A 13,985-nucleotide genomic window follows, 5' to 3' on the forward strand; every position below is an offset into this window, starting at 1 on the left:
AGAAGTTCTACTTCAGATAGATCAGGCCTTCAAAGAAACTGCGTTTCACGGGCCTTTGTAAGAGATGTTCCCAGTAGTCTGTAAGAACACTGTGCAGAGCGATTTGTTTCTTAGCTTCCCAAAGAACTGGAAGCAATATGCTTTTTGGCGTATCTTTCCCTTTGGAAACAAGGCAGGGCTTTCAGCCTTGAAGCTCTAGAGCAATGTAGCACACCCACAGCAGAAGTTCTACTTCAGCCAGATCAGGCCTGCCAAGAAACTGCATTTCACAGGCCTTTGGAAGAGATGTTCCCAGTTGTCTGTAAGAGCACTGTGCAGACTGAGTTGTTTCTTAGCTTCCCAATGAGCTGGAAGCAAGATGCTTTGGGGCCTGTCTTCCCCTTTGGAAACAAGGCAGGGCTTTGAGTCTTGAAGCTCTAGGGCAATGTAGCACATGGCAGAGCAGAAGTTCTACTTCAGCCAGAGGAGGCCCAGAATGAAATTGCGTTTCACAGGCCTTTGTAAGAGATGTTCCCGGTAGGCTGTAAGAGCACTGTGCAGAGCGAGTTGTTTCTTAGCTTCCGAAAGAGCTGGAAGCAAGATGCTTTGGGGCCTATCTCCCCATTCGCAAACAAGGCAGGACTTTGCGCCTTGCATCATGTGGGCAATGCAGCACACGGCAGAGCAGTAGTTCAACGTCAGCCAGATCAGGGCAGCGAAGAAAATGCGTTTCACAGGCCTTTGTAAGAGATGTTCCAGGTAGCCTGTAAGAGCACTGTGCAGAGCGAGTTGTTTCTTAGCTTCCCAAAGAGCTGGATGCAAGATGATTTGGGGCCTATCGCCCCCTTTGGGAACAAGGCAGGGCTTTGCGCCTTGAAGCTCTAGGGCAATGTAGCATACCCAGAGCAGGAGTTCTACTTCACCCAGATCAGCTCTGCAAAGAAACTGCGTTTCACAGGCATTTGTAAGAGATGTTCCCAGTAGGCTGTAAGAACACTGTGCAGAGCGATTTGTTTCTTAGCTTCCCAAAGAACTGGAAGCAATATGCTTTTTGGCGTATCTTTCCCTTTGGAAACAAGGCAGGGCTTTCAGCCTTGAAGCTCTAGAGCAATGTAGCCCTCCCACAGCATAACTTCTACTTCAGCCAGGTCAGGCCTGCAGAGAAACTGCGTTTCACAGGCCTTTGTAAGAGATGTTCGCAGTAGGCTGTAAGAGCACTGTGCAGAGCGAGTTGTTTCTTAGCTTCCCAAAGAGCTGGAAGCAAGACGCTTTGGGGCCTATCTCCGCCTTTGGAAACAATTCAGCACTTTGTGCCTTGAAGCTCAAGGGCAACGTAGCACACCCAGTGCAGAAGAACTACTTCAGCCAGATCAGCCTGCAAAGAAACTGCGTTTCACAGGCCTTTGTAAGAGATGTTCCCGATAGGCTGTAAGAGAACTGTGCCGAGCGAGTTGTTTCTTAGCTTCCCAAAGAGCTGGAAGCAAGATGCTTTGGTGCCTATCTGAGAAGTTTCTAAACAATTCAGCACTTTGTGCCTTGAATCTCTAGGGCAATATAGCACAGCCAGAGCAGAAGTTATACTTCAGCCAGATCAGGCCTGCAAAGAAATTGCGTTTCCCATGCCTTTGTAAGAGATGTTCCCGGTAGGCTGTAAGAGCACTGTGGACAGCGAGTTGTTTCTCAGCTTCCCAAAGAGCTGGAAGCAAGATGCTTTGGAGCCTATCTCCCCCTTTGGAAACAAGGCACGGCTTTGGGCCTTGAAGCTCTAGGGCAATGTAGCACACCCAGAGCAGAAGTTCTACTTCAGATAGATCAGGCCTTCAAAGAAACTGCGTTTCACGGGCCTTTGTAAGAGATGTTCCCAGTAGTCTGTAAGAACACTGTGCAGAGCGATTTGTTTCTTAGCTTCCCAAAGAACTGGAAGCAATATGCTTTTTGGCGTATCTTTCCCTTTGGAAACAAGGCAGGGCTTTCAGCCTTGAAGCTCTAGAGCAATGTAGCACACCCACCGCAGAAGTTCTACTTCAGCCAGATCAGGCCTGCCAAGAAACTGCGTTTCACAGGCCTTTGGAAGAGATGTTCCCAGTTGTCTGTAAGAGCACTGTGCAGACTGAGTTGTTTCTTAGCTTCCCAATGAGCTGGAAGCAAGATGCTTTGGGGCCTGTCTTCCCCTTTGGAAACAAGGCAGGGCTTTGAGTCTTGAAGCTCTAGGGCAATGTAGCACATGGCAGAGCAGAAGTTCTACTTCAGCCAGAGGAGGCCCAGAATGAAATTGCGTTTCACAGGCCTTTGTAAGAGATGTTCCCGGTAGGCTGTAAGAGCACTGTGCAGAGCGAGTTGTTTCTTAGCTTCCCAAAGAGCTGGAAGCAAGATGCTTTGGGGCCTATCTCCCCATTCGCAAACAAGGCAGGACTTTGCGCCTTGCATCATGTGGGCAATGCAGCACACGGCAGAGCAGTAGTTCAACGTCAGCCAGATCAGGGCAGCGAAGAAAATGCGTTTCACAGGCCTTTGTAAGAGATGTTCCAGGTAGCCTGTAAGAGCACTGTGCAGAGCGAGTTGTTTCTTAGCTTCCCAAAGAGCTGGATGCAAGATGATTTGGGGCCTATCGCCCCCTTTGGGAACAAGGCAGGGCTTTGCGCCTTGAAGCTCTAGGGCAATGTAGCATACCCAGAGCAGGAGTTCTACTTCACCCAGATCAGCTCTGCAAAGAAACTGCGTTTCACAGTCATTTGTAAGAGATGTTCCCAGTAGGCTGTAAGAACACTGTGCAGAGCGATTTGTTTCTTAGCTTCCCAAAGAACTGGAAGCAATATGCTTTTTGGCGTATCTTTCCCTTTGGAAACAAGGCAGGGCTTTCAGCCTTGAAGCTCTAGAGCAATGTAGCCCTCCCACAGCATAACTTCTACTTCAGCCAGGTCAGGCCTGCAGAGAAACTGCGTTTCACAGGCCTTTGTAAGAGATGTTCGCAGTAGGCTGTAAGAGCACTGTGCAGAGCGAGTTGTTTCTTAGCTTCCCAAAGAGCTGGAAGCAAGACGCTTTGGGGCCTATCTCCGCCTTTGGAAACAATTCAGCACTTTGTGCCTTGAAGCTCAAGGGCAACGTAGCACACCCAGTGCAGAAGAACTACTTCAGCCAGATCAGCCTGCAAAGAAACTGCGTTTCACAGGCCTTTGTAAGAGATGTTCCCGATAGGCTGTAAGAGAACTGTGCCGAGCGAGTTGTTTCTTAGCTTCCCAAAGAGCTGGAAGCAAGATGCTTTGGTGCCTATCTGAGAAGTTTCTAAACAATTCAGCACTTTGTGCCTTGAATCTCTAGGGCAATATAGCACAGCCAGAGCAGAAGTTATACTTCAGCCAGATCAGGCCTGCAAAGAAATTGCGTTTCCCATGCCTTTGTAAGAGATGTTCCCGGTAGGCTGTAAGAGCACTGTGGACAGCGAGTTGTTTCTCAGCTTCCCAAAGAGCTGGAAGCAAGATGCTTTGGAGCCTATCTCCCCCTTTGGAAACAAGGCACGGCTTTGGGCCTTGAAGCTCTAGGGCAATGTAGCACACCCAGAGCAGAAGTTCTACTTCAGATAGATCAGGCCTTCAAAGAAACTGCGTTTCACGGGCCTTTGTAAGAGATGTTCCCAGTAGTCTGTAAGAACACTGTGCAGAGCGATTTGTTTCTTAGCTTCCCAAAGAACTGGAAGCAATATGCTTTTTGGCGTATCTTTCCCTTTGGAAACAAGGCAGGGCTTTCAGCCTTGAAGCTCTAGAGCAATGTAGCACACCCACCGCAGAAGTTCTACTTCAGCCAGATCAGGCCTGCCAAGAAACTGCGTTTCACAGGCCTTTGGAAGAGATGTTCCCAGTTGTCTGTAAGAGCACTGTGCAGACTGAGTTGTTTCTTAGCTTCCCAATGAGCTGGAAGCAAGATGCTTTGGGGCCTGTCTTCCCCTTTGGAAACAAGGCAGGGCTTTGAGTCTTGAAGCTCTAGGGCAATGTAGCACATGGCAGAGCAGAAGTTCTACTTCAGCCAGAGGAGGCCCAGAATGAAATTGCGTTTCACAGGCCTTTGTAAGAGATGTTCCCGGTAGGCTGTAAGAGCACTGTGCAGAGCGAGTTGTTTCTTAGCTTCCCAAAGAGCTGGAAGCAAGATGCTTTGGGGCCTATCTCCCCATTCGCAAACAAGGCAGGACTTTGCGCCTTGCATCATGTGGGCAATGCAGCACACGGCAGAGCAGTAGTTCAACGTCAGCCAGATCAGGGCAGCGAAGAAAATGCGTTTCACAGGCCTTTGTAAGAGATGTTCCAGGTAGCCTGTAAGAGCACTGTGCAGAGCGAGTTGTTTCTTAGCTTCCCAAAGAGCTGGATGCAAGATGATTTGGGGCCTATCGCCCCCTTTGGGAACAAGGCAGGGCTTTGCGCCTTGAAGCTCTAGGGCAATGTAGCATACCCAGAGCAGGAGTTCTACTTCACCCAGATCAGCTCTGCAAAGAAACTGCGTTTCACAGGCATTTGTAAGAGATTTTCCCAGTAGGCTGTAAGAACACTGTGCAGAGCGATTTGTTTCTTAGCTTCCCAAAGAACTGGAAGCAATATGCTTTTTGGCGTATCTTTCCCTTTGGAAACAAGGCAGGGCTTTCAGCCTTGAAGCTCTAGAGCAATGTAGCCCTCCCACAGCATAACTTCTACTTCAGCCAGTTCAGGCCTGCAGAGAAACTGCGTTTCACAGGCCTTTGTAAGAGATGTTCGCAGTAGGCTGTAAGAGCACTGTGCAGAGCGAGTTGTTTCTTAGCTTCCCAAAGAGCTGGAAGCAAGACGCTTTGGGGCCTATCTCCGCCTTTGGAAACAATTCAGCACTTTGTGCCTTGAAGCTCAAGGGCAACGTAGCACACCCAGTGCAGAAGAACTACTTCAGCCAGATCAGCCTGCAAAGAAACTGCGTTTCACAGGCCTTTGTAAGAGATGTTCCCGATAGGCTGTAAGAGAACTGTGCCGAGCGAGTTGTTTCTTAGCTTCCCAAAGAGCTGGAAGCAAGATGCTTTGGTGCCTATCTGAGAAGTTTCTAAACAATTCAGCACTTTGTGCCTTGAATCTCTAGGGCAATATAGCACAGCCAGAGCAGAAGTTATACTTCAGCCAGATCAGGCCTGCAAAGAAATTGCGTTTCCCATGCCTTTGTAAGAGATGTTCCCGGTAGGCTGTAAGAGCACTGTGGACAGCGAGTTGTTTCTCAGCTTCCCAAAGAGCTGGAAGCAAGATGCTTTGGAGCCTATCTCCCCCTTTGGAAACAAGGCACGGCTTTGGGCCTTGAAGCTCTAGGGCAATGTAGCACACCCAGAGCAGAAGTTCTACTTCAGATAGATCAGGCCTTCAAAGAAACTGCGTTTCACGGGCCTTTGTATGAGATGTTCCCAGTAGTCTGTAAGAACACTGTGCAGAGCGATTTGTTTCTTAGCTTCCCAAAGAACTGGAAGCAATATGCTTTTTGGCGTATCTTTCCCTTTGGAAACAAGGCAGGGCTTTCAGCCTTGAAGCTCTAGAGCAATGTAGCACACCCACCGCAGAAGTTCTACTACAGCCAGATCAGGCCTGCCAAGAAACTGCATTTCACAGGCCTTTGGAAGAGATGTTCCCATTTGTCTGTAAGAGCACTGTCCAGACTGAGTTGTTTCTTAGCTTCCCAATGAGCTGGAAGCAAGATGCTTTGGGGCCTATCTTCTCCTTTCGAAACAAGGCAGGGCTTTGAGTCTTGAAGCTCTAGGGCAATGTAGCAGACCAAGAGCAGAAGTTCTACTTCAGCCAGAGGAGGGCTAGAATGAAATTGCGTTTCACAGGCCTTTGTAAGAGATGTTCCCGGTAGGCTGTAAGAGCACTGTGCAGAGCGAGTTGTTTCTCAGCTTCCGAAAGAGCTGGAAGCAAGATGCTTTGGGGCCTATCTCCCCATTCGCAAACAAGGCAGGACTTTGCGCCTTGCACCATGTGGGCAATGCAGCACAGGGCAGAGCAGTAGTTCAACGTCAGCCAGATCAGGGCAGCGAAGAAAATGCGTTTCACAGGCCTTTGTAAGAGATGTTCCAGGTAGCCTGTAAGAGCACTGTGCAGAGCGAGTTGTTTCTTAGCTTCCCAAAGAGCTGGATGCAAGATGATTTGGGGCCTATCGCCCCCTTTGGGAACAAGGCAGGGCTTTGCGCCTTGAAGCTCTAGGGCAATGTAGCATACCCAGAGCAGGAGTTCTACTTCACCCAGATCAGCTCTGCAAAGAAACTGCGTTTCACAGGCATTTGTAAGAGATGTTCCCAGTAGGCTGTAAGAACACTGTGCAGAGCGATTTGTTTCTTAGCTTCCCAAAGAACTGGAAGCAATATGCTTTTTGGCGTATCTTTCCCTTTGGAAACAAGGCAGGGCTTTCAGCCTTGAAGCTCTAGAGCAATGTAGCCCTCCCACAGCATAACTTCTACTTCAGCCAGGTCAGGCCTGCAGAGAAACTGCGTTTCACAGGCCTTTGTAAGAGATGTTCGCAGTAGGCTGTAAGAGCACTGTGCAGAGCGAGTTGTTTCTTAGCTTCCCAAAGAGCTGGAAGCAAGACGCTTTGGGGCCTATCTCCGCCTTTGGAAACAATTCAGCACTTTGTGCCTTTAAGCTCAAGGGCAACGTAGCACACCCACTGCAGAAGAACTACTTCAGCCAGATCAGCCTGCAAAGAAACTGCGTTTCACAGGCCTTTGTAAGAGATGTTCCCGATAGGCTGTAAGAGAACTGTGCCGAGCGAGTTGTTTCTTAGCTTCCCAAAGAGCTGGAAGCAAGACGCTTTGGTGCCTATCTGAGAAGTTTCTAAACAATTCAGCACTTTGTGCCTTGAATCTCTAGGGCAATATAGCACAGCCAGAGCAGAAGTTATACTTCAGCCAGATCAAGCCTGCAAAGAAATTGCGTTTCCCATGCCTTTGTAAGAGATGTTCCCGGTAGGCTGTAAGAGCACTGTGGACAGCGAGTTGTTTCTCAGCTTCCCAAAGAGCTGGAAGCAAGATGCTTTGGAGCCTATCTCCCCCTTTGGAAACAAGGCACGGCTTTGGGCCTTGAAGCTCTAGGGCAATGTAGCACACCCAGAGCAGAAGTTCTACTTCAGATAGATCAGGCCTTCAAAGAAACTGCGTTTCACGGGCCTTTGTAAGAGATGTTCCCAGTAGTCTGTAAGAACACTGTGCAGAGCGATTTGTTTCTTAGCTTCCCAAAGAACTGGAAGCAATATGCTTTTTGGCGTATCTTTCCCTTTGGAAACAAGGCAGGGCTTTCAGCCTTGAAGCTCTAGAGCAATGTAGCACACCCACCGCAGAAGTTCTACTTCAGCCAGATCAGGCCTGCCAAGAAACTGCGTTTCACAGGCCTTTGGAAGAGATGTTCCCAGTTGTCTGTAAGAGCACTGTGCAGACTGAGTTGTTTCTTAGCTTCCCAATGAGCTGGAAGCAAGATGCTTTGGGGCCTGTCTTCCCCTTTGGAAACAAGGCAGGGCTTTGAGTCTTGAAGCTCTAGGGCAATGTAGCACATGGCAGAGCAGAAGTTCTACTTCAGCCAGAGGAGGCCCAGAATGAAATTGCGTTTCACAGGCCTTTGTAAGAGATGTTCCCGGTAGGCTGTAAGAGCACTGTGCAGAGCGAGTTGTTTCTTAGCTTCCCAAAGAGCTGGAAGCAAGATGCTTTGGGGCCTATCTCCCCATTCGCAAACAAGGCAGGACTTTGCGCCTTGCATCATGTGGGCAATGCAGCACACGGCAGAGCAGTAGTTCAACGTCAGCCAGATCAGGGCAGCGAAGAAAATGCGTTTCACAGGCCTTTGTAAGAGATGTTCCAGGTAGCCTGTAAGAGCACTGTGCAGAGCGAGTTGTTTCTTAGCTTCCCAAAGAGCTGGATGCAAGATGATTTGGGGCCTATCGCCCCCTTTGGGAACAAGGCAGGGCTTTGCGCCTTGAAGCTCTAGGGCAATGTAGCATACCCAGAGCAGGAGTTCTACTTCACCCAGATCAGCTCTGCAAAGAAACTGCGTTTCACAGGCATTTGTAAGAGATGTTCCCAGTAGGCTGTAAGAACACTGTGCAGAGCGATTTGTTTCTTAGCTTCCCAAAGAACTGGAAGCAATATGCTTTTTGGCGTATCTTTCCCTTTGGAAACAAGGCAGGGCTTTCAGCCTTGAAGCTCTAGAGCAATGTAGCCCTCCCACAGCATAACTTCTACTTCAGCCAGTTCAGGCCTGCAGAGAAACTGCGTTTCACAGGCCTTTGTAAGAGATGTTCGCAGTAGGCTGTAAGAGCACTGTGCAGAGCGAGTTGTTTCTTAGCTTCCCAAAGAGCTGGAAGCAAGACGCTTTGGGGCCTATCTCCGCCTTTGGAAACAATTCAGCACTTTGTGCCTTGAAGCTCAAGGGCAACGTAGCACACCCAGTGCAGAAGAACTACTTCAGCCAGATCAGCCTGCAAAGAAACTGCGTTTCACAGGCCTTTGTAAGAGATGTTCCCGATAGGCTGTAAGAGAACTGTGCCGAGCGAGTTGTTTCTTAGCTTCCCAAAGAGCTGGAAGCAAGATGCTTTGGTGCCTATCTGAGAAGTTTCTAAACAATTCAGCACTTTGTGCCTTGAATCTCTAGGGCAATATAGCACAGCCAGAGCAGAAGTTATACTTCAGCCAGATCAGGCCTGCAAAGAAATTGCGTTTCCCATGCCTTTGTAAGAGATGTTCCCGGTAGGCTGTAAGAGCACTGTGGACAGCGAGTTGTTTCTCAGCTTCCCAAAGAGCTGGAAGCAAGATGCTTTGGAGCCTATCTCCCCCTTTGGAAACAAGGCACGGCTTTGGGCCTTGAAGCTCTAGGGCAATGTAGCACACCCAGAGCAGAAGTTCTACTTCAGATAGATCAGGCCTTCAAAGAAACTGCGTTTCACGGGCCTTTGTATGAGATGTTCCCAGTAGTCTGTAAGAACACTGTGCAGAGCGATTTGTTTCTTAGCTTCCCAAAGAACTGGAAGCAATATGCTTTTTGGCGTATCTTTCCCTTTGGAAACAAGGCAGGGCTTTCAGCCTTGAAGCTCTAGAGCAATGTAGCACACCCACCGCAGAAGTTCTACTACAGCCAGATCAGGCCTGCCAAGAAACTGCATTTCACAGGCCTTTGGAAGAGATGTTCCCATTTGTCTGTAAGAGCACTGTCCAGACTGAGTTGTTTCTTAGCTTCCCAATGAGCTGGAAGCAAGATGCTTTGGGGCCTATCTTCTCCTTTGGAAACAAGGCAGGGCTTTGAGTCTTGAAGCTCTAGGGCAATGTAGCAGACCAAGAGCAGAAGTTCTACTTCAGCCAGAAGAGGGCTAGAATGAAATTGCGTTTCACAGGCCTTTGTAAGAGATGTTCCCGGTAGGCTGTAAGAGCACTGTGCAGAGCGAGTTGTTTCTCAGCTTCCGAAAGAGCTGGAAGCAAGATGCTTTGGGGCCTATCTCCCCATTCGCAAACAAGGCAGGACTTTGCGCCTTGCACCATGTGGGCAATGCAGCACAGGGCAGAGCAGTAGTTCAACGTCAGCCAGATCAGGGCAGCGAAGAAAATGCGTTTCACAGGCCTTTGTAAGAGATGTTCCAGGTAGCCTGTAAGAGCACTGTGCAGAGCGAGTTGTTTCTTAGCTTCCCAAAGAGCTGGATGCAAGATGATTTGGGGCCTATCGCCCCCTTTGGGAACAAGGCAGGGCTTTGCGCCTTGAAGCTCTAGGGCAATGTAGCATACCCAGAGCAGGAGTTCTACTTCACCCAGATCAGCTCTGCAAAGAAACTGCGTTTCACAGGCATTTGTAAGAGATGTTCCCAGTAGGCTGTAAGAACACTGTGCAGAGCGATTTGTTTCTTAGCTTCCCAAAGAACTGGAAGCAATATGCTTTTTGGCGTATCTTTCCCTTTGGAAACAAGGCAGGGCTTTCAGCCTTGAAGCTCTAGAGCAATGTAGCCCTCCCACAGCATAACTTCTACTTCAGCCAGGTCAGGCCTGCAGAGAAACTGCGTTTCACAGGCCTTTGTAAGAGATGTTCGCAGTAGGCTGTAAGAGCACTGTGCAGAGCGAGTTGTTTCTTAGCTTCCCAAAGAGCTGGAAGCAAGACGCTTTGGGGCCTATCTCCGCCTTTGGAAACAATTCAGCACTTTGTGCCTTGAAGCTCAAGGGCAACGTAGCACACCCAGTGCAGAAGAACTACTTCAGCCAGATCAGCCTGCAAAGAAACTGCGTTTCACAGGCCTTTGTAAGAGATGTTCCCGATAGGCTGTAAGAGAACTGTGCCGAGCGAGTTGTTTCTTAGCTTCCCAAAGAGCTGGAAGCAAGACGCTTTGGTGCCTATCTGAGAAGTTTCTAAACAATTCAGCACTTTGTGCCTTGAATCTCTAGGGCAATATAGCACAGCCAGAGCAGAAGTTATACTTCAGCCAGATCAAGCCTGCAAAGAAATTGCGTTTACCATGCCTTTGTAAGAGATGTTCCCGGTAGGCTGTAAGAGCACTGTGGACAGCGAGTTGTTTCTCAGCTTCCCAAAGAGCTGGAAGCAAGATGCTTTGGAGCCTATCTCCCCCTTTGGAAACAAGGCACGGCTTTGGGCCTTGAAGCTCTAGGGCAATGTAGCACACCCAGAGCAGAAGTTCTACTTCAGATAGATCAGGCCTTCAAAGAAACTGCGTTTCACGGGCCTTTGTAAGAGATGTTCCCAGTAGTCTGTAAGAACACTGTGCAGAGCGATTTGTTTCTTAGCTTCCCAAAGAACTGGAAGCAATATGCTTTTTGGCGTATCTTTCCCTTTGGAAACAAGGCAGGGCTTTCAGCCTTGAAGCTCTAGAGCAATGTAGCACACCCACAGCAGAAGTTCTACTTCAGCCAGATCAGGCCTGCCAAGAAACTGCATTTCACAGGCCTTTGGAAGAGATGTTCCCATTTGTCTGTAAGAGCACTGTCCAGACTGAGTTGTTTCTTAGCTTCCCAATGAGCTGGAAGCAAGATGCTTTGGGGCCTATCTTCTCCTTTGGAAACAAGGCAGGGCTTTGAGTCTTGAAGCTCTAGGGCAATGTAGCAGACCAAGAGCAGAAGTTCTACTTCAGCCAGAGGAGGCCTAGAATGAAATTGCGTTTCACAGGCCTTTGTAAGAGATGTTCCCGGTAGGCTGTAAGAGCACTGTGCAGAGCGAGTTGTTTCTCAGCTTCCGAAAGAGCTGGAAGCAAGATGCTTTGGGGCCTATCTCCACATTTGCAAACAAGGCAGGACTTTGCGCCTTGCACCATGTGGGCAATGCAGCACAGGGCAGAGCAGTAGTTCAACGTCAGCCAGATCAGGGCAGCGAAGAAAATGCGTTTCACAGGCCTTTGTAAGAGATGTTCCAGGTAGCCTGTAAGAGCACTGTGCAGAGCGAGTTGTTTCTTAGCTTCCCAAAGAGCTGGAAGCAAGATGCTTTGGAGCCTATCTCCCCCTTTGGAAACAAGGCACGGCTTTGGGCCTTGAAGCTCTAGGGCAATGTAGCACACCCAGAGCAGAAGTTCTACTTCAGATAGATCAGGCCTTCAAAGAAACTGCGTTTCACGGGCCTTTGTAAGAGATGTTCCCAGTAGTCTGTAAGAACACTGTGCAGAGCGATTTGTTTCTTAGCTTCCCAAAGAACTGGAAGCAATATGCTTTTTGGCGTATCTTTCCCTTTGGAAACAAGGCAGGGCTTTCAGCCTTGAAGCTCTAGAGCAATGTAGCACACCCACAGCAGAAGTTCTACTTCAGCCAGATCAGGCCTGCCAAGAAACTGCATTTCACAGGCCTTTGGAAGAGATGTTCCCAGTTGTCTGTAAGAGCACTGTGCAGACTGAGTTGTTTCTTAGCTTCCCAATGAGCTGGAAGCAAGATGCTTTGGGGCCTGTCTTCCCCTTTGGAAACAAGGCAGGGCTTTGAGTCTTGAAGCTCTAGGGCAATGTAGCACATGGCAGAGCAGAAGTTCTACTTCAGCCAGAGGAGGCCCAGAATGAAATTGCGTTTCACAGGCCTTTGTAAGAGATGTTCCCGGTAGGCTGTAAGAGCACTGTGCAGAGCGAGTTGTTTCTTAGCTTCCCAAAGAGCTGGAAGCAAGATGCTTTGGGGCCTATCTCCCCATTCGCAAACAAGGCAGGACTTTGCGCCTTGCATCATGTGGGCAATGCAGCACACGGCAGAGCAGTAGTTCAACGTCAGCCAGATCAGGGCAGCGAAGAAAATGCGTTTCACAGGCCTTTGTAAGAGATGTTCCAGGTAGCCTGTAAGAGCACTGTGCAGAGCGAGTTGTTTCTTAGCTTCCCAAAGAGCTGGATGCAAGATGATTTGGGGCCTATCGCCCCCTTTGGGAACAAGGCAGGGCTTTGCGCCTTGAAGCTCTAGGGCAATGTAGCATACCCAGAGCAGGAGTTCTACTTCACCCATATCAGCTCTGCAAAGAAACTGCGTTTCACAGGCTTCTGTAAGAGATGTTCCCAGTAGGCTGTAAGAACACTGTGCAGAGCGATTTGTTTCTTAGCTTCCCAAAGAACTGGAAGCAATATGCTTTTTGGCGTATCTTTCCCTTTGGAAACAAGGCAGGGCTTTCAGCCTTGAAGCTCTGGAGCAATGTAGCACACCCACCGCAGAAGTTCTACTTCAGCCAGATCAGGCCTGCCAAGAAACTGCGTTTCACAGGCCTTTGGAAGAGATTTTCCCAGTTGTCTGTAAGAGCACTGTGCAGACTGAGTTGTTTCTTAGCTTCCCAATGAGCTGGTAGCAAGATGCTTTGGGGCCTATCTTCTCCTTTGGAAACAAGGCAGGGCTTTGAGTCTTGAAGCTCTAGGGCAATGTAGCACATGGCAGAGCAGAAGTTCTACTTCAGCCAGAGGAGGCCTAGAATGACATTGCGTTTCACAGGCCTTTGTAAGAGATGTTCCCGGTAGGCTGTAAGAGCACTGTGCAGAGCGAGTTGTTTCTTAGCTTCCGAAAGAGCTGGAAGCAAGATGCTTTGGGGCCTATCTCCCCATTCGCAAACAAGGCAGGACTTTGCGCCTTGCATCATGTGGGCAATGCAGCACACGGCAGAGCAGAAGTTCAACGTCAGCCAGATCAGGGCAGCGAAGAAAAAGCATTTCACAGGCCTTTGTAAGAGATGTTCCAGGTAGCCTGTAAGAGCACTGTGCAGAGCGAGTTGTTTCTTAGCTTCCCAAAGAGCTGGATGCAAGATGATTTGGGGCCTATCGCCCCCTTTGATAACAAGGCAGGGCTTTGCGCCTTGAAGCTCTAGGGCAATGTAGCATACCCAGAGCAGGAGTTCTACTTCACCCAGATCAGCTCTGCAAAGAAACTGCGTTTAACAGGCATTTGTAAGAGATGTTCCCAGTAGGCTGTAAGAACACTGTGCAGAGCGATTTGTTTCTTAGCTTCCCTAAGAACTGGAAGCAATATGCTTTTTGGCGTATCTTTCCCGTTGGAAACAAGGCCGGGTTTTCAGCCTTGAAGCTCTAGAGCAATGTAGCCCTCCCACAGCATAACTTCTACTTCAGCCTGGTCAGGCCTGCAGAGAAACTGCGTTTCACAGGCCTTTGTAATAGATGTTCGCAGTAGGCTGTAAGAGCACTGTGCAGAGCGAGTTGTTTCTTAGCTTCCCAAAGAGCTGGAAGCAAGACACTTTGGGCCCTATCTCCGCCTTTGGAAACAATTCAGCACTTTGTGCCTTGAAGCTCAAGGGCAACGTAGCACACCCAGTGCAGAAGAACTAATTCAGCCAGATCAGCCTGCAAAGAAACTGCGTTTCACAGGCCTTTGTAAGAGATGTTCCCGATAGGCTGTAAGAGCACTGTGCAGAGCGAGTTGTTTCTTAGCTTCCCAAAGAGCTGGAAGCAAGATGCTTTCGTGCCTATCTGAGAAGTTTCTAAACAATTCAGCACTTTGTGCCTTGAATCTCTAGGGCAATATAGCACAGCCAGAGCAGAAGTTATACTTCAGCCAGATCAGGCCTGCAAAGAAATTGCGTTTC

Source organism: Equus asinus, chromosome 1 (assembly GCF_041296235.1).
Source record: "Equus asinus isolate D_3611 breed Donkey chromosome 1, EquAss-T2T_v2, whole genome shotgun sequence".
NCBI lineage: Eukaryota > Metazoa > Chordata > Mammalia > Perissodactyla > Equidae > Equus > Equus asinus.